At 34.9% G+C, this 20,110-nt stretch overlaps 1 protein-coding gene across 2 annotated transcripts in view; it reads left to right on the top strand.

Moving 5' to 3' along the window:
• The window catches only part of LOC144440880 (G-protein-signaling modulator 2-like), a 124,569-nt gene that overhangs the window by 1,289 nt on the left and 103,170 nt on the right, over window positions 1–20,110 (top strand). The gene's annotated exons all lie outside the window — the stretch shown is intronic.

Raw genomic sequence — 20,110 nt, 5'->3', positions numbered from 1 at the left:
TTTCCGTTCGCACATTTACTTTTGTAACGTGAGAATGAATGTTCATGGACTCTTGTTCATAGTTAAGTAATGAAAATTGCTACTCGCTGAGAGTCATACAAAAAATTGCGTGGAAGGGCATCCAAGAAATTTTTTGACTCTGAGTATAAATTTTCATTATGGTACATTGGTAACATTTTCATAGTTGATGTTACAATTTTAGTGTTGGCAGGGATAAGAAGGTTGGAATTACATATCCATTTCTTGTGTGGCTGCAGTACATTATTGGCATATTACCACAACTTTGAACATGACCAGAATATTTCTTGTTTTGTGTTTGACACAATCTATGAATCACAACCTTTGAGCAAACCTTGAACAGTCATATTGTAAGACAATCAGATAGTGTTCTCCCACTTAGAGAAAGCATGGTGCTAGTGCCATCCTTGCCAACCAGGCAGCTGTCGCCATCATTACAGTATCATCATTCCCCAAAACATAGAAAAAGCAAAGTTTCATAACAGTAGGTGGGCGTTATCCTTGAAGCAGTGATGATCATCCCAATAGATTATTTCTTTTAAACTATTTGTTTTATCAGTCATGTACTTTTCAGATTCTTAGTCTCCATGCACCAATAGTCCTCTTTAATAATCACAGTGGGTGGTAATCATATCAAAAGTTTTAGGCTCAAACTCTAATAGCTTAATTTCTCCATTATCACTTGCACTTTCTTTTGCCAAGGGCAGTAATTGGGTAAAATCTACCTCAGTTTAACTAGTTACTTATGGGGTTTCCAAACAAAATTACAGGATGCTGTATGAAAAACTTTGCCCATTTTACTCAATTTAAGTTTTCACCTGTTCAGACACTGGGATTCTCCAACCTTATATTGTCATAATGATACTTGTACATACATACATACATACATACATACATACATACATACATACATACATACATACATACATACATACATACATACATACATACATACATACATACATACATACATACATACATACATACATGTATACATACATACATACATACATACATGTACATACATACATACATACATACATACATACATACATACATACATACATACATACATGTACATACATACATACATACATACATACATACATACATACATACATACCTACATACCTACATACCTACCTACCTACCTACCTACCTACCTACATACATACATACATACATACATACATACATACATACATACATACATACATACATACATACATACATACATACATACATACATACATACATACATACATACATACATACAAAGACAGATGGACAGACAGTCAGACAAACATATTTCACAGGGTTGTATAGGACATAAATTGATGCAATTTAACAATTCAGGTAGAAATAGGAGAAAAAAATGAAAGAATTGAACAGAATAAATAAAATAGTATGAGCATGTCTTTTGTATTATTTGTATATATACAAATGTATTTCGTGATAAATGAAGGTAATAGTCATTGCTATGTAAATGTTCAAGATCTGTAGTAGCAGCCTGTGTCCTGGTAAAAGAAATATCAGACACAAGGCTGACTTTGTAGACATTGTTATATAAGTAAGTAACCCTTGGTATTTTGCATCTAAATGTTATTTTAATTTGTGAACCCATTATTAGACTACAGGGTTTATATTTACTGTATTCATAGAAGTACATGTAAAGTAACCATGCTATGAAAATCATGAAAATTGTAAATGAAGAGGAGGCTTTTCATCACAGAATATGTTATCCATAATTTAGAAAGGAAGCATAAAGTAATGGAGCAGTGGCATTCAGATGTAGTAGAATTAAGATTTCAGGAAAAGTGGTTTTCAGAAAATTAGAGGAAGTACATTTGTAGTTCTGAATTAGATGACATTTAGTAATTGTACAATGTAGGAAGGGAGTCAATTTGTAGGATGAAGTAAATACTACATTAAACATGTACAGTGCCATACATTGTACATGTATGTAGTAAATATCAGTATGCACATGTACATCATACATGTACAATTTACCATGTAAATGGTGTGTGTCTGTTTGTCTGTTTCTGTTTGTGTTTGTGTGTCTGTGTCTGTGTCTGTTTATGTGTATGTCTGTCTGTCTGTCTGTCTGTCTGTCTGTCTGTATGTATGTATGTATGTAGTTTGCATGTAAATATCAGTATGCACATGTACAATTTACCGTGCGAATGGTGTGTGTGCATGTGTGTGTGTGTGTGTGTGTGTGTATGTGTCACTGTGTACATATGTGTGTCTTCTGTGTCTGCTTTGTATATACATGTATGTATGTGTATCATGTCTGTCAGTTGTGTGATGTGTGTGTGTGTGTGTGTGTGTGTGTGTGTGCGCGCATGCATGTACATGTATGTGTGAGTTAATACTGGTATGTTATGTTTAGGCATGTGCAAGGGTGTATGTGTGTGTATTGAATACATGTACAAGGGTGTGTGCAATATATACATGTATGTGTGCATGTACATGTATGATTGCATTGAGTGCGAAGATGTGTGTCAGTGTATGTATGTTTTTTGTATGTGTACATTTAATGATTTGTATATGTATATGTATATGTGTGTGTGTCTTTGTGTGTGTATGTGTGTCAGTGTGTGTACATGTGCCTGTGTGCTATAGGATAACAAAATTTATATGAATTTCCTCAGTTTTATAAGGTTTATAATAATTTTTGAACTCAGCTAGATTTTGAATGCATGTAATCCGAACTACAGTGCAGGTCTTAATTATAAGAAATTTCGTATGAAGGATGATACTTGAATCTAATGCTGTGGTACATTTCTGCCAGTGAATGTCAACCCTCAAAGCATACAATGTACATTGTACACGGATACTATGTAAGTGTAACAGTGATGTCATTGATGATGTCATTGATGATGTCATTGAGCTCCTTATTTTGTCATATTTGAATGGTACCCATCATACAGATAAAAATTGCTGTTATCTGACGCACACCTGAGTATCCTCATCAGTGTCATCATACGTAATTCACCCCTTCTTGGTCCCTTCACAAATTTTCTAAACCTTTCAATCAGGTTCATGGAAAGCTTTGTATGAAATGCTTCAGGTAATTGTCTCCATGGAAACAAGTGACATGACGCAGTAGGGAGATCTTTTACCCTGGCTAAGTGAAAGGAAAACTGCTTATGATTTTTCAATATGATCCAGGGTGTGAGGGTATTTTGTGTATCCTTTACTAAAACAGACAAAAAAATGATTTCTTAAATTGCATTCAGGGTTTTTTCCATGGTTTTCATACAATGTACATGTTGAGAGGGGTTCCACTATAAAAGGGTGATGTCGAAATGTATGCCAAATCAGAACACTGCACATGTCTGTGATAGGAAGTTACAGTATTGCAAAATTAAGTTTTAAAACATCCAGGAAACCATATAACAAATAAATTAAAAACAAAGAAATATAAATTACAAAAAATTACAAAAACAAAAAGCAAAAATTTTTTAAGTACATGACAGACTATGTCATGGCACAAAAGAGATACCTCAGAAATTGTTATCATTTACTGCTTTTATAAGTAGACATTATTCCCTTCATTCAGCCAAGGATAATACAAGACCTTAGGTCACGAGTATTTTCCGGCCGAATGAAATTTTTCGGTCCAACTTGTCTTGTGCATGGTATATATCAAATGACTTGTAAAATTCAAACTTGTATTGTCCAAGTTCAATGTTCTTTTCAGATTGTTGTGAATTGACCTCAACCTTCAAGGTCAAATATCAAATACAAAATAATGTACCACTATTATTTCTGTCTATTTATTAAATCAACTTGTGTCACATTTATTTCATTAATTCCAATGATGTTTCTGTGTCTTCTGGGAAGTATTTTCCTTTTGTTCTGATTGACACTATGACAGATTCATTCAAGATTGTGTTGTATGTCTTCACTATTTTTTTGTCTAACAGTCCCCTTAAGGCCTTAATATATGTGTATTCGAAGGACAATCAGCGGAGTTGGCGATGTAATACCGGTAGTTCTAATTTTATGATGAGCTTTTTTTATTCAGTTGGTGACAAGGAGGTGGGAGGGAGTGGGGGGAGGTGTAGGGAGGAGTATTTTTGTCTTTCCGTGAGGACTTTTCCTTTTGAGGATATTATGGAATCCAGGATGTACATGTATGTCGTCTATGAAGTCTTACTTTTGCTATGGTTTGTGACTTGAGGGAGGAGGGGATATCTGCTTACCAGTAGTTTTCTTTTGTCGTTGGCATTACCATGGAAACAAGATACTAATATTATTAATTGTAGCCTACAACCAGGTTTTACAAATTGTAACATTTCTTATGTGTTTGGCGACACGGGAGAGGGGAGGATGAATTTCTGTCTTTTGAGGAGACTTCAATTGTCTTTGGTTGCTGGCATGACGTACATGTTAGGCAGGAAGCATGATACTAAATTGTAGCCTCTAGTCAATATGACAACTACAACATTATCAGGTGTCAGTTTAATGGAAATGAATTGAATTTCTCTTCAAGGATTTCATCAATCAATCAAAATGAATGACAGAAGATGAGATTTGAACTAGTTTCTGGTATATATTATAATAGTTTAATTTGTAATGTAATTATAGTTTTAGAGTTTAGATCATAGCAATAATCCATTTCACACATACCCACCTTGGGGTCATACACCATGAAAACCTAGCCAGTTACTTCGAACTTTCAAACAAAACTTTGTTTCTGAACAGAAATTAACAATTAATGAAAAAAACTTTTTCCTTCAAGTGAACCCTTCAAACATTTACATACTTACCATATACAAATTTTACAATTAAAGTCAAAACCCATTCAGAGTCAGTGATGTAAAAATGATTTATTCAGATATTCATTTGTAAAATCTGCAGATATAGAACATTTCCTATTATTTTCTCACAATATACACACAAACATACACATACACATACAAATCATCAAATGTACACATACATACATGTACATACATACATTGACACACATCCTCGCACTCAATGCACTCATACATGTACATGCACAAATATATATTGCACACACCCTTGTATTCAACACGCACACATACACCCTTGCACATGCCTCAACATAACATACCAGTATTAACACACACATACATGTACATGCATGCGCACACACACACACACACACACACACACACACACACACACACACACACACACACACACACACACACACACATCACACAACTGACAGACATGATACACATACATACATGTATATATACAAAGCAGACACAGTGAGTGTCACTGGGAGATTGTTCAGAGTAAAGTTGAAGTAAACCATTGGGCATGTACAGTACACATGTATACATTGAATTTGTACATGTAAAATGTATATCATTGACAAATGTGACTTTCGTAAGAATACGTAAACTGTAAAGCTACATGCCTGATTGGGTCAGTCTTTAATGGGAATTCTCTCAATCCATTTTCAACTAATTGAAACAAGGTGATGTGATGAGCCAAAGTGTAGTATGTATTTTGGGTCTAAAAATGTAATTATTTGGTGAAAGACTTCATCAAAACACTGCTGAGTAAATTGTTTGATGTTTGGTAGGGAGCATGTTTCCTGGGGTGCCTTAATAAATCAGTGCTGGAGGCAAGATGATCTGGGTCAAAAATGGTACTTTTGAAGTCAAAAACTGATCAGCAGGTTGGTTTTTTGTACAGTTGGGAATTTATTGAGAAAGAGATTTTTCTTACAATGCAGCAAAATGATTTGAATTGATCCGGATCCGTGGTATTCAATTTGGGTCACAAACGTGATTTTAGTTGAAACCTGATACGCTGATTGCAAATATATTGTGGGATACACCGTTCTAGGCAAGACAGTTCAATCCCGTAATTGCAGTTTAAAACTATATAATTCTTGGAAATACTGGTCTGTCTTGGGGTATTGTCTTGAAGGCACTTCTTTACTTTCATAACACTATAAACAAGACAATCTGTAAGATACAATGTGTTGTGCTACATGTATTGGCTATAACGAGGGCAGCACGACATGCATCTTACAGACTATGGTAATACATTTATTAAGGATATTTAACTAATATGCCAGTACCAGTAGTCATGCTAACAATCTAGAAAAGTAATACATCATGTAGAAGTGAAGCATATGGTTACTATTATTTTAACCTATGTAGATATTATCTGTAACTTACAAATAACTTAAGGTCATTTAATTTGTGTGTTGTCCTTGTTCAAGAAAGTATATTCATTGCAGGAAATTCCTGGAAATACTTGATAATGTACACGTGCAGGGGTTGAAGTTAACTTTTCTGAGTACTTGCCCTTGGGCAAGTGAACAAACATTTCTCTCATGCCTGAATGACAAACCTAGTACATGTACTTGCCAACAATATTTCATGATTGAGGTTCTTATTTACCAGTGTTTCCGGCCGTTACATATTTGCCATTATGTGTATGCCGCATAACCCTGGCCCCGTCAATGCATATGATGCATGCAGACCTAGTTTTATGGAAAGAAAATTGAAATAATAGCATGATGATGAGAAGTTTATATTTTGAAAGGCCTATCACAACACCATTCAAACACTATTTTTTCACAATTTGTAAATTGTAAGCTAATATTGGTGGATGTGTACTTCATTGTGTTATCATCTTTAAAAATGTTTACAGGCCCCTACATTTTGTAGTTGATGCCAGCATTCATTCATTCAATCATTCATTCAAGTTACAAATTTTAAGAATATGCTTTGTGGATGAAACATTTCTATCATCGTGGGTTACAGAATCACTGAGGAGAATGCGGTTCCAAAACTATCTTCATGAGTTGCATGTAATGAGTCAGTCTATTACGTATTGCCTACTCTCTGACATACTTTGGAAGTAATTGGCCTCATGGTATTATGTACGTACAAATTAGTATATTTTCACATGATCTCAAGTCAGGTTGTTGTATCATTGATTTTCCCATGATTTTCCTTTCGTGGTTTCTAGAAAATGTCGTTTAAGGCTGTTTTATGATTAATGAAACTTGTTCTATTTCGAAAATCCATGTGTCATCTCCAGAAACCGCTAAAAGCTAATATATTCACATGGTATAGCATTCATATGCAAATATCACATCACCACGTGCCTTGACTGTATGAGTCTTCCCGAATGAGTACAAGTTAACAAGTGATGTATTTCAAAACAAACACATGCGTATGTGCGTACAATGTATGTTGAATTCTGGTCGGGTTAAGTTTGGTGCCTTTATAGTGGTAAATAAAGTCCTTGGCATGTGTCTGTCTAGGATGTTTAGTCAATGTCATGACTATTGTCTGATAGTGCCATCAAATGTTGAATGTTTTATGAAAGGCTTTGATACGTTTAAAAAGTTGCTTTCTCAAATGAATAAAACAACCATTTTCAGATTGCATGCTGACATAAGGTACTCAAAGACACAACAACTAACTAATTGATGGAAAACATTTTTGAGAAATCTGATAAGAAGAAACCAATAACACAGAGACCATATGGAAAACAATGGAAAACATAACTACCTGAACTAGACACTCACAAATGAAAAAAGTAAAATAGAAAAATAAAATGGAAAATCGACCAACATTTGTACCCCACCTATTCTAATATTGAGCGTAATTGGAACCACGCGCAATTTCTTTTGTTAGGCCTATGCCCAAGACTTCTGACTTATGCAAATGCATGGACCCAAATGGGCAGTAAAAAAAATATATACATTGCACATGTACTAAATGTAGTCTAGATTCACTTGTATTTTTGTAAGAAACCAAAGCATCATGTACATGTAGTTGTTTCTGTTAATCATTGTAGTGTGCAAGAGTCCCTATATTGTCACTGTTCTTCCTGCAAGCAGCAAGGTAATGGTGAAGCTCTGAAGTTGTATATTATATAAAACTGAAGTGAATTCTCCTTATGTAAAAGTATTAGTTCTGAGAGTGAAACCAACCAAATCGTATGATAGCCTTCGGAGAATCCTGTCATTATTTTTCATGAAATATGAGAAGTTGATGATTTCTGATTTATGCAACCAGCTATCACTCAATAAGTAGTATTATGTTAAATCTTCTAGGGCGGAAATGCTACAATCAAGAACTTTTCCTCTGGTGAAACTTGTTGAGTTTGTATTGTTGCTATGGTTATGAAATCTAACTCTCCAGATATTGCTGTGCAACTGGCCTTCGTTTACTACTTGTATATAGTATGGATGGTTGCCATGGTAATAGACATACATACAAATAACACTATACCTCTCTCAGAAATTACTGACAATGCATATTAGATGACTAGCCCTCAAAGCAAATTTTCGTAACTGCATTTATGATATGAAAAGTTTTTCATCATTTCATTCTATGTATATTTGTTTCAAATATTAAAGCACTTATATTATGAATTATGGAACACTGTATATGAAAGTTGCATTACGTCACCTGAGTATGATTTCCATCCGTATCCAATGTATATTTACTGTAAAAAGTGAATTTCTTTTATGATTTGATCTTCAATTGTACATTAGATTGAAATGAAAGATTTGTAGAACTTTGTGGGTGTGTTCCTGTATCACTTACTACACATGCCCATGAAAAATATGTTGTATCCTTATTTGCCAATTTCAAGATACACTTTACATGTATGTGGCCTTGTCTTTGAATTAACCTTGGCCTAATCATATCTTCATTACTTTTCAAGTCACATTCTTGTTTCTTTCATTGAGTTTTTTCAATCTTTTCATTTAAAGTGAGCAGAGATAGGTCTTATAATTTGAGACATAAATTCATTACAGTTTCTTACTGATTAGAAAGCATATATGTAATGGTACTTTTGTATTACAATTACTCACAATAAAGGTAACAGATATAGTTTTCTGTTATAAACTAACCAATCAGAGTGAACCTTACAAAATGTTTTGACTATCCTGTAATGGACACATGTAGTTCACTAACCAATCAGTGTTCACTTAAGCTTCATGTCTAATGGAATGTAGTTCACTAACCAACCAGAGTTAACTTTACAAAGTGCTTCATGTCTAAATGTACATGCATTGTAGTTCACTAACCAATCAGAATTAACCTTATGAAAGGGCTTCGTGTTGACACTACTGTAGTTCACTAACTAGAGTTAACCTTACAAAGTGCTTCCTGTCGATAGTACTGTAGTTCACTACACCGTTAACTTTAACTAGAGTTAACCTTACAAAGTGCTTCCTGTCGATAGTACTGTAGTTCACTACACCGTTAACTTTAACTAGAGTTAACCTTACAAAGTGCTTCCTGTCGATAGTACTGTAGTTCACTACACCGTTTAACTAGAGTTAACCTTACAAAGTACTTCCTGTCAACAGTACTGTAGTTCACTACACCGTTTAACTAGAGTTAACCTTACAAAGTGCTTCCTGTCAACAGTACTGTAGTTCACTACACCGTTTAACTAGAGTTAACCTTACAAAGTACTTCCTGGCAACAGTACTGTAGTTCACTACACCGTTTAACTAGAGTTAACCTTACAAAGTACTTCCTGTCAACAGTACTGTAGTTCACTACACCGTTTAACTAGAGTTAACCTTACAAAGTACTTCCTGTCAACAGTACTGTAGTTCACTACACCGTTTAACTAGAGTTAACCTTACAAAGTACTTCCTGTCGATAGTACTGTAGTTTGCTACACCGTTTAACTAGAGTTAACCTTACAAAGTACTTCCTGTCAACAGTACTGTAGTTCACTACACCGTTTAACTAGAGTTAACCTTACAAAGTGCTTTGTGTCGACAGTACTGTAGTTCACTAACTAGAGTTAACCTTACAAAGTACTTCCTGTCAACAGTACTGTAGTTCACTACACCGTTTAACTAGAAATAACCTTACAAAGTGCTTCCTGTCAACAGTACTGTAGTTTGCTACACCGTTTAACTAGAGTTAACCTTACAAAGTACTTCCTGTCAACAGTACTGTAGTTCACTACACCGTTTAACTAGAGTTAACCTTACAAAGTGCTTCCTGTCAACAGTACTGTAGTTTGCTACACCGTTTAACTAGAGTTAACCTTACAAAGTACTTCCTGTCGATAGTACTGTAGTTTGCTACACCGTTTAACTAGAGTTAACCTTACAAAGTACTTCCTGTCAACAGTACTGTAGTTCACTACACCGTTTAACTAGAGTTAACCTTACAAAGTGCTTTGTGTTGACAGTACTGTAGTTCACTACACCGTTTAACTAGAGTTAACCTTACAAAGTACTTCCTGTCCACAGTACTGTAGTTCACTACACCGTTTAACTAGAGTTAACCTTACAAAGTACTTCCTGTCCACAGTATTGTAGTTCACTACACCGTTTAACTAGAGTTAACCTTACAAAGTACTTCCTGTCCACAGTACTGTAGTTCACTACACCGTTTAACTAGAGTTAACCTTACAAAGTACTTCCTGTCAACAGTACTGTAGTTCACTACACCGTTTAACTAGAGTTAACCTTACAAAGTACTTCCTGTCCACATTACTGTAGTTCACTACACCGTTTAACTAGAGTTAACCTTACAAAGTACTTCCTGTCAACAGTACTGTAGTTCACTACACCGTTTAACTAGAGTTAACCTTACAAAGTGCTTCCTGTCAACAGTACTGTAGTTCACTACACCGTTTAACTAGAGTTAACCTTACAAAGTACTTCCTGTCCACAGTACTGTAGTTCACTACACCGTTTAACTAGAGTTAACCTTACAAAGTGCTTCCTGTCAACAGTACTGTAGTTTGCTACACCGTTTAACTAGAGTTAACCTTACAAAGTACTTCCTGTCGATAGTACTGTAGTTTGCTACACCGTTTAACTAGAGTTAACCTTACAAAGTACTTCCTGTCGATAGTACTGTAGTTTGCTACACCGTTTAACTAGAGTTAACCTTACAAAGTACTTCCTGTCAACAGTACTGTTACAGTAGTTTGCTACACCGTTTAACTAGAGTTAACCTTACAAAGTGCTTTGTGTCGACAGTACTGTAGTTCACTAACTAGGGTTCACTTTACCATCGGCAAAGTGCTTCATGTCCAAGTGTACTATATATAAATGTATACATGTAGTTCACATCAATCAGTGTTACCCTTAATATTAGTTAGGAGTCTTTCACTACAGATAGCATTCTCGCAAACCAGAGCTGTTATTTCTTTCGTGACACTGCGAAATAACGAGAATATTGGTGGCTCGTTTTAGACGGTGCCATAAAAGAGGCTGGTGGTGTACAGTGATGAACACATAGCAGATGGGATATTATACATGTATATAGATTAAAATTTAGTGTAACAAGTTTTACCCAACAGCACCCAACATCTTTAGAGCCTAAATGTTTCTTCTACGAATTATTCTCTGATTTTCTACATGCATTATTTATAAAGGTATTATCAACAAATTTATACTCGCGGCCTCATAATCCATACCCCAAGGAATCATTCAATAATAAATGGAAAATAGGATAAAAAGTGCAATATTGTTTTGATTTATCTGTTATTGGCCTACCCAAAGATGTGGTTGGCTTTTACCATGGTTACCTACCTACATGTACCTACCTACCTGCCTACAGTATACCCTGGTGCTTACATGTACCTTAATTGCTACCTACCTACACACATACCCTCCCACTCTACAAGTACCTAACCTACCTACATTTGTAATTACCAACATACATACATACATACATACATACATACATACATACATACATACATACATACATACATACATACATACATACATACATACATACATACATACATACATACATACGTAAATACACACACATACATACACACACATACATACAACATACATACATACATACATACATACATACATACATACATACATACATACATACATACATACATACATGTACATACATACATACATACATACATACATACACACACATACATACACACACATACATACATACATACATACATATATACATACATACATACATACATACATACATACATACATACATGCATACATGCATACATACATACATACATGTACATACACACATACATACATACATACATACATACATACATACATACATACATACATACATACATACATACATACATACATACATGTATTGTAATTTGTACATATACACACATACACACATACATACACACACACAAACACACACACACACACACACACACACACACACACACACACACACACATGTACATGTATACATTGTACCTTCACACACAACATCACATTATTTCTGTAGGATCTATATGGAGAAGTACATTGTCCTACAAAGACTTACAGTCTCCGTTCCAATAAATCCTGTATCAGTATTCATATAGTGTAACGAAGACGCACTATCAAATATAGAGATCAAAGTAGAAAACAGGTCCATTTTATTGCCAGATTGTGTTATGAATAAAGAGAATGACATCTGATACATGTACTTGTTACAGTTCTATAGCATATGATATCATTTGTCATCTTGATCAGTTACTGGTTTATGTTCTTGTTACATAAACTATATACATATACTTGTATAGAATATACATTGTAAATTGGCATACTTATCTAGACGTTTTTTAAACTGCAGACTGTGGGAATCTAGTGAATTAATGCAATGCCTATGTTTTTGATTTGACAAGTGGAACATGGTTTTAAAAGACTTAACATCTCATGTTGGTGTATTTTTTATCATTATTCATTTTTAGCACAACTGAACTGACGTTCAGTAGTGTTATAGGCATGTGTGTGTGTGTGTGTGTGTGTGTGTGTGTGTGTGTGTGTGTGTGTGTGTGTGTATGTGTGTGTGCATTCCATATGTGTGTGTGCATGTACGTGTGTGTGTACATGTATGTGTATGTGTGAGTGCGTGCATATGTGCGTGAAGATGTACCATTTCCTTTGATCTGTCTGCCATGCCTCCAAGCACTGTACTTTAAAAGCTACTTCAGAGTCCCAATAGAGAGATACAATTTCCTGTCAGCAAAATTTATTTTACCTCCTATAATACATTCAGTTGTTTAGTTATAGAGGAGCATACATGTATATATACCTCATGTTTTTTGGTCTCAGTTACCCAGACTCTCACCACTAGGGCTCTGCCTACAAGACCTCCCCAAGCGAGAAGTTGGGGAAACTGAATTCTAACTGACCCGTGCAAGAATTAGCCCCTAGAGCAGTGCATGCTGGGGAATACCTCACGTCCAACATTGCAGACTGAACGATTTTAATTGGTCTTTCATGACAGTTTATCTCTTCTCAAGCAACTGTTATACATGTACATCTTAATTACTACAAACAGGCCTTGTAAGCCCATTTTTCATGACTTGGAAGAAATGTGCTATGTAACTTCCGGTGTAGGGTAGTTGGAATGTGGTCTCCCCAGACTAGTCTTGTAGCAAATCCCCCAGCGATGTGAGTATGGTTAAAATGAGACTACATGTTTTTATATTTTGTTGATTGTCAATATTTAAGTTGCTGTCAATGTTAGGTTTATTTTATCTATTGTTTCTGATAATTTGTGTTGACTAATGATGTATATAATGTATATAATTTTATATATATTTGTTTCAATTGAAATTTCTGAAATATATTTTCAAGAAGTTAGCTATAGCATCTTCTCCTTATATGACTGTCCACACATATACTGAAAATATTGCTCATGAGTGGAAAAGTGATGTGTGACTTATACAGTAATGTAAATTGAAAATAAATAAATAAATAGATAAATAATTATTACATTATTGTTTGTTGAATTGTGATGCCACTTGTAACTTGAAAGCTTCAAGGGAATCTATTGTAAGTGTAACTTACACAGTATGTCTGGTGGTAAATTGTGATAGTTCTGGGGAAGAATAGGTACTTTCTGATGTCTGTTGTGATTGGTGGAATTTGGTAGCTTTTAATACTACATGCATACATGTATGTCTGGTACATCTTGGTGGAGGTTTACGCAGTTGTTTATTAATGGCAACTGTTCCTACTGAAATTTATAGAGGATAATTCCCTTTAATTGTACGTACATATAACCATTTAATGTATTGATCTTAAATCTGTTTGATAGATTTGGTAAACTCTGTGTTTGTCCAAACTTTATTTTTTTTCCCCAGGCTGTGTGTTGCGTCGTGAGCATAGTGTTTCAAAAATCCAAGCTTTTATGATTTATTCAAAATGAATAAATTCTCACTAGCAGAATTGTCAGTTGTGTGAGATGTTTGTTATCAAGGCCCAAGGACAAGAAATAAATTTGAATTGTTCCTGATTTGTGTAGTTATTTTCCAATATTGTTAAGTGTTGTTTAATATAAAATGTATGTACATGTACTAGCTACATTTGTACAAGTGGAACATTTTTGGTAACAGTTTGTTTTGTTAGATAATGATTTTAATCCAAGTATTGTACACAGTATTGAATCATGTGTGGGTAACATTTTTATATAACAGGTCACATAGTATGGTGCAATACATCTAATCAAATTTGATTTTTTTAGTTTGCACCAAAAAATCAGAAGCCCAATGAATCACAATTTCAACTTATTGCTATATTATTTATACACTTGTAGATAAAAAACAGACATCTGATTGACGTGTATAGTGTCTGATTATTGCCTATATTTGTATATTAACAATTTTCAGCGAATACATTGTTGGTTTTCTGATTTATAAAATAATACCCCCTACAGTTACAGCTTGTGTACCTTTAAGGCAAGGAACACAGAAGTGACCTAAGGGACCTGGCTTCTTCTCATCTTTGACTCGTAAGAACATAACCTTTACAATATATTATTACAATTGTACATGTAGCTGAATGCAGAAAACTATCAATGAGGAATAGTGTAATTATACTTATAGTTACCCTACCGTGATTCATGGAAATTTGGCAAACAGTCACGATTTTGAGTGTTCTGACATTCATATTTTGAGGACAGCAAAACCAATAACTAGACACTCGTTGCAGGGATATAGAAAACCCAGGATATAGATCCTATATTTTCTGTTTGAATGTGTGAAACTTGGCTTGTGTGCGGTATAATAAATATAAATGCAAGTTTCATATGAAAAAATTTCTACCCAGAGTCACACAATTTCTTAGAAGTAAATCCCAAATTATTTCTGATGCTTGTCGGCATCATAATATCCATTGTAGTAACATATAACTGACGATGCTGATGAGATGACAGCTAAAATTTGGGAATCGCCTCCAAGAAATGTTTTGACTCCGTGAGTAGAAATTTTCATTTGAAACTTGTTTCAAATTCTATATCATGTAGATAATATTATATATTATACTGCACACAAGCCAAGTTCTACACATTTCTTGACTGTGAGTAGTTAGATACTATGAACCCAGAGTCCATGAACATATATTCTTGTTAAAAATATAGTTTGATTCTGCTATAGTACGTAGATTGACAGAGATAACAAATATTGATTTAAAAAGAGTGTCAGTACATAATTTATCTGACAATATACACATGGGGCTCTGATTTCTCACTTTAGATTGAGTAGTGTGTAGTTGTAATCATACAGGGTGTTATAGAATTCAATTTACACCTATAGACTTCAATGTGATAATGCATGAATCTTACGACTGAGTGCTACATTCACAATCATTTTGACAACTTCACCCTACCTCATTGTATTTCTAACAGATGCAATATAGGTTTTACCATTAACACATTATATGATTGAACAGTGTACCTGACAGTACCGTCTAAGTCAATTTGACACACCACTGCGCGAAGCAATTTCTATAATACGTTTGATTGAAAAGTGTATCTGATAGTACATGTACCCTCTAAGCCAATTTGATGCACCACTGTGCGAAATAATTTCTTGTGACCAAATTTGGTGTTTCCCCTAGCTCTTTACTGCGAGGTTAACTCGTAAGAAAACCTGGTTCATTAGTGCTATAGGCATGGTGAAATGTGTGTGTGTGTGTGTGTGTGTGTGTGTGTGTGTGTGTGTGTGTGTGTGTGTGTGTGTGTGTGTGTGTGTGTGTGTGTGTGTGTGTGTGTGGGTGGGTGGGTGGGTGGGTGGGTGGGTGGGTGTGTGTGTGTGCGTTTTGGTTGGGACATTACTTAGGGCGTGCAGATGGGAAATCGTTCAAATGAAAATGATCGCATCAGGGACAGGGTTGTCGGTGGCCGAGTGGCCGAGTGGTTAAACCAATTGGCTCTTACCACTACAGTCGGGGTTCGAACCCCATTCAGGCTTTGATTAAATTTACCACACTGTAAGTGAGAAGAGTGTCATTCAGTTTGATCCTACCGAACAGCACAGGTTTTTCCCCGGGTACTTTGGTTTCCTCCTCCATTAATACTGAACCCATGAGGGTGGTCCTTACTGGACAAAAGTCTAAAATTCCAAAATTACTAAGCAGATGTAACTGAGATTTGGTGGGAACATTCTAAGAGGTATTTAGATTAAGATATATTTTTGATATGATAATCTCATCAGTGATATGCAGATTAGGGCTAAAAGTGTGTCTTTTTGGTCAAAAATCTATAATTCCAAAACTACTCAACAGATTTGACTGAAACTTAGTGGGAGTGTTCTTAGGGGTGTGCGGTTTAAGGATTGTGTGGTTTAAGGATTGTGTATGACGTGATGAGCCCATCAGCGATATGCAAATTAGAGCTCAAGTTGTCTTTTTGGTAAAACATCTGTATTTCAAAACTACTGAGCAGATTGGGATAAAATTAATGGGGGTTGTGTATAGGGGTGTGTACATGCAGACGTAGTCACAATATGATCATCCCATCGGCAATATTATGCAAATTAGATGTACAAATCCTAATTGTGTTCAAAAAATTTATCTCTAAAATTTATCTCTATCAGGAATGGGGCTGAAACTTGGTAGGATGTTTCTGGGGGGTGTTATCTGCAATTTTTGTTCAAAACATTTTGACACAACTGACCCTAGCAACCATGGCCATGCCCATAGCAACAGTGAAGTGATAATGCAGATTATAAGGATAACAACAGAAACAGGTACATGTAGGCAAGTGAATGAAGAATCAAAACATGTATTTAAATATGCCTAGCAACAAGACCATGCCCATAGCAACATCCAAATGATGGTTTATATTGCAAAGATGAAAACTGGGAAGGGTAGGCAAGTGACTAAAGATTTTGAAAATATGCAAATATGCCTAGCAAAAAGACCACGCCCATAGCAACAGCCAAATACAGTTGTGCTACAATGCCATTGGTACTATTTTCACCTTACAAATATACATTTCTAGACTGATATTAATTGTATGTGACAGTACCCTCTAAGCCAATTTGACATATCACTGACACACAGCAATTTCAGGTCTATAGTGGTGTACCAAAATTTGATGTTCCCCTAGCTCTTAATGTGTGGTGACTCACAAGGAAAAAACAATCTTTACCTTACATCCCTAGATTGAGCAATGTACCTGAATGTTAGAATGTTAAGTAAAATCTTCAAAGAATCCATATTCATTGATTTTTGTAAACAGTCTGTGGTATCTGATTTTACACGTTCATTCATTGAATACTGCATACATGTATGTAGTGATTTCTATATTCACAATATATATGTAAGTATACACTAGTTTACCATCTTGTCTTTTTGTGGAAGTGTACGTACAATTAGATGTTATTTCCCATCATTTTCCTTTGTTCAGCCAAGGAAAATATGAGTGTCCTAAGGGGCTTTGTCACTATGAGTCGATAGACAAGTAGTGACAACCATTAGGTCATGATTATTTTCAGGCTGAATGAAAAAAAATATTGGAAAATAACATAATTATACCAGCGACAGTAATATAAAAATAAATCAGAGAAAGTAATGGTAATTTTGAACGTTTTGACTCATATTTCGAACACAGCACAACCAGTGACGTAGACACACATTTTTGTGACATGGATGCATGTTGTCGTGACATAGAACGACCAGAGTATATTTTCCAAATTTCTTGTTCAACTTTGCACATGCATGGTATAAATGTAATACATGTACATATATATCACCTAGCAGCCATGTCTCTGTTCACAACCATATCAAACTACCACTATACCCCATATAACCTAACAATATTGAGTTCTATTCTTGATAATTTGCAGGCCATGACACAGGAAGAAACACTAAGTTACCTTTTTTCAAGGCCAATAAAACAACTTGCAAAATTCATAGAAATGATATTTTATAACCCGTGAGAATTGAGATATAAGTAAATTTGTCTTGCCAGTTTATACTTGTGGCTCTTTAGTTTGTATTATTTCTTGTTCTTGTACTATAAAGTAATTTGGACTGGGTGGTGACTTATAAGTCGACTGAGCTTGGCAATTCTTTGAGTTGTATGTCACAATAATAAATAAACTACTCCTATGTATATCCCATTAATTGTACATGTTGTAAACTAAATGATAATTGTTACAAATAAGTGGGTGAGGTTTGCTGGAATTATAGAACAATGCTTATAGAATATGGGAAATTTGGTAGAGGTGAAGCACCGTTTGTATTTTGAATTGAATTGAATTGAATTGAATCTTAATCCATCCATAATTAACTAATCAAGTCTAGCCACTTGAAATTTACAATACTAACAAAATCGAAGTGTTCTGTGATTGCTACAGGGTCATGTTGGACGATGAAATGTCCAAAATGATGGAACAGTACAACCACAAAAAAGAAAAAGAAAAAACACACAAGAAAATAACAATGAGGATAAATCAAAGGAAATCCCAATTTTGATATGAGTACAAAGATACTGCAAGTGTATGTTTCACTGAGGACTATTATAATGGGCTCCATTGCTGTGTATATTGCAGGCTCTTTTGCTGTGTATAGTGCAGGCTCCATTGTTGTGTATATTGCAGGCTGCATTGCTGTGTATATTGCGGGCTCCATTACTACATGTATATTGTGGACTCCATTACTGTGTATATTGCGAGCTCCATTGTGTATATTCCCGTAATCACCTTAACAGCTAAGTTATAGTTACAGGAGCGAAATCGACAATATTTTTTCAGTCTTAATAATACTCTAGGAAATTCAGGTACATGTATATTTCATACAGACCATATGTCATGAATATTTGAAAAACTTGATTTCCTGTTATGTACTTTTTAAAAGAAATTAATTTTCTTGCATGAACAATTTGGTAGAATGCCAATTTAGGACATTGTCAGACAGACCGTGCAAGGAGAATGGAAGTAGACTCTACTTGTAAATAACTTATGCAGTCGGTCTGCCGTATTCAATGCAACTGCTGTTGACATTTCACGACAACTGAATATAGAAGTACATGTATGATAAGGCTTACAGTACAGCATAGTGTGATTTATTTCAATGTAAATTTTTTTTGCTAAAATGAATCCAGCGCTGAAGAACATGCAACTATTGTAACAGTAGACAGAGTATGGCACATGTACATGTACTTCATGTAGGTATATTTAAGGAGTTCATCTTGTGAAAGATAAGGCCTCCCAACAAAAATTGTTTGGTTCTGGTAACACGTCCTAACCTAGTTTTTTAGTTCCTACCTTAAACTATTTTTAGGTGATTCAAATAAATTATCGAATAATCGAAAAAATTTCCGAAGTTACACAAGAAATAATGTGATTTGAATTTGTCATCGCCTCATGTGACCCATAGTGCAAAGACCATATGGAAGGGCTCTAGATAAACAATTGAAAACATAACCTGAATCAGACCCCAAAATATGAGTTACAAAATTTTTTAAAAATCATACACACCCACCGTACAATGTATTATGAAATTGGGTGTTATCGGAACCACACAGTTGTTTTAATTGATCTAAAATTGGAAAAAAAAAGATGCTTTATGTACATCATACATATATAGATCATGGAGTCATGCTACAAACTTTGGTTACGTCAGTTAACACATATATCAATGACTTGCTGGATGGATCTCTTACAAGTGTACAGTTATACCAATACCTAATGTGTACATGGTATCATCATGTCAACGATCCTATTCATTTGAGGTGTGTTGCTTAGCAACAGTGAAGAGATGTTGGATTCCCCTCCTCATCCTTGATTGCAGGATATGTTCAATGCAGTGTTGCTGACCCATTAGCTATGACATAACAATACGCAG

The sequence above is a fragment of the Glandiceps talaboti genome, chromosome 10, assembly GCF_964340395.1.
Source record: "Glandiceps talaboti chromosome 10, keGlaTala1.1, whole genome shotgun sequence".
NCBI classification, from domain to species: domain Eukaryota; kingdom Metazoa; phylum Hemichordata; class Enteropneusta; family Spengelidae; genus Glandiceps; species Glandiceps talaboti.
Note: the sequence above shows the minus strand (reverse complement) of the source record. Positions and strands in the feature narration are given on the sequence as shown.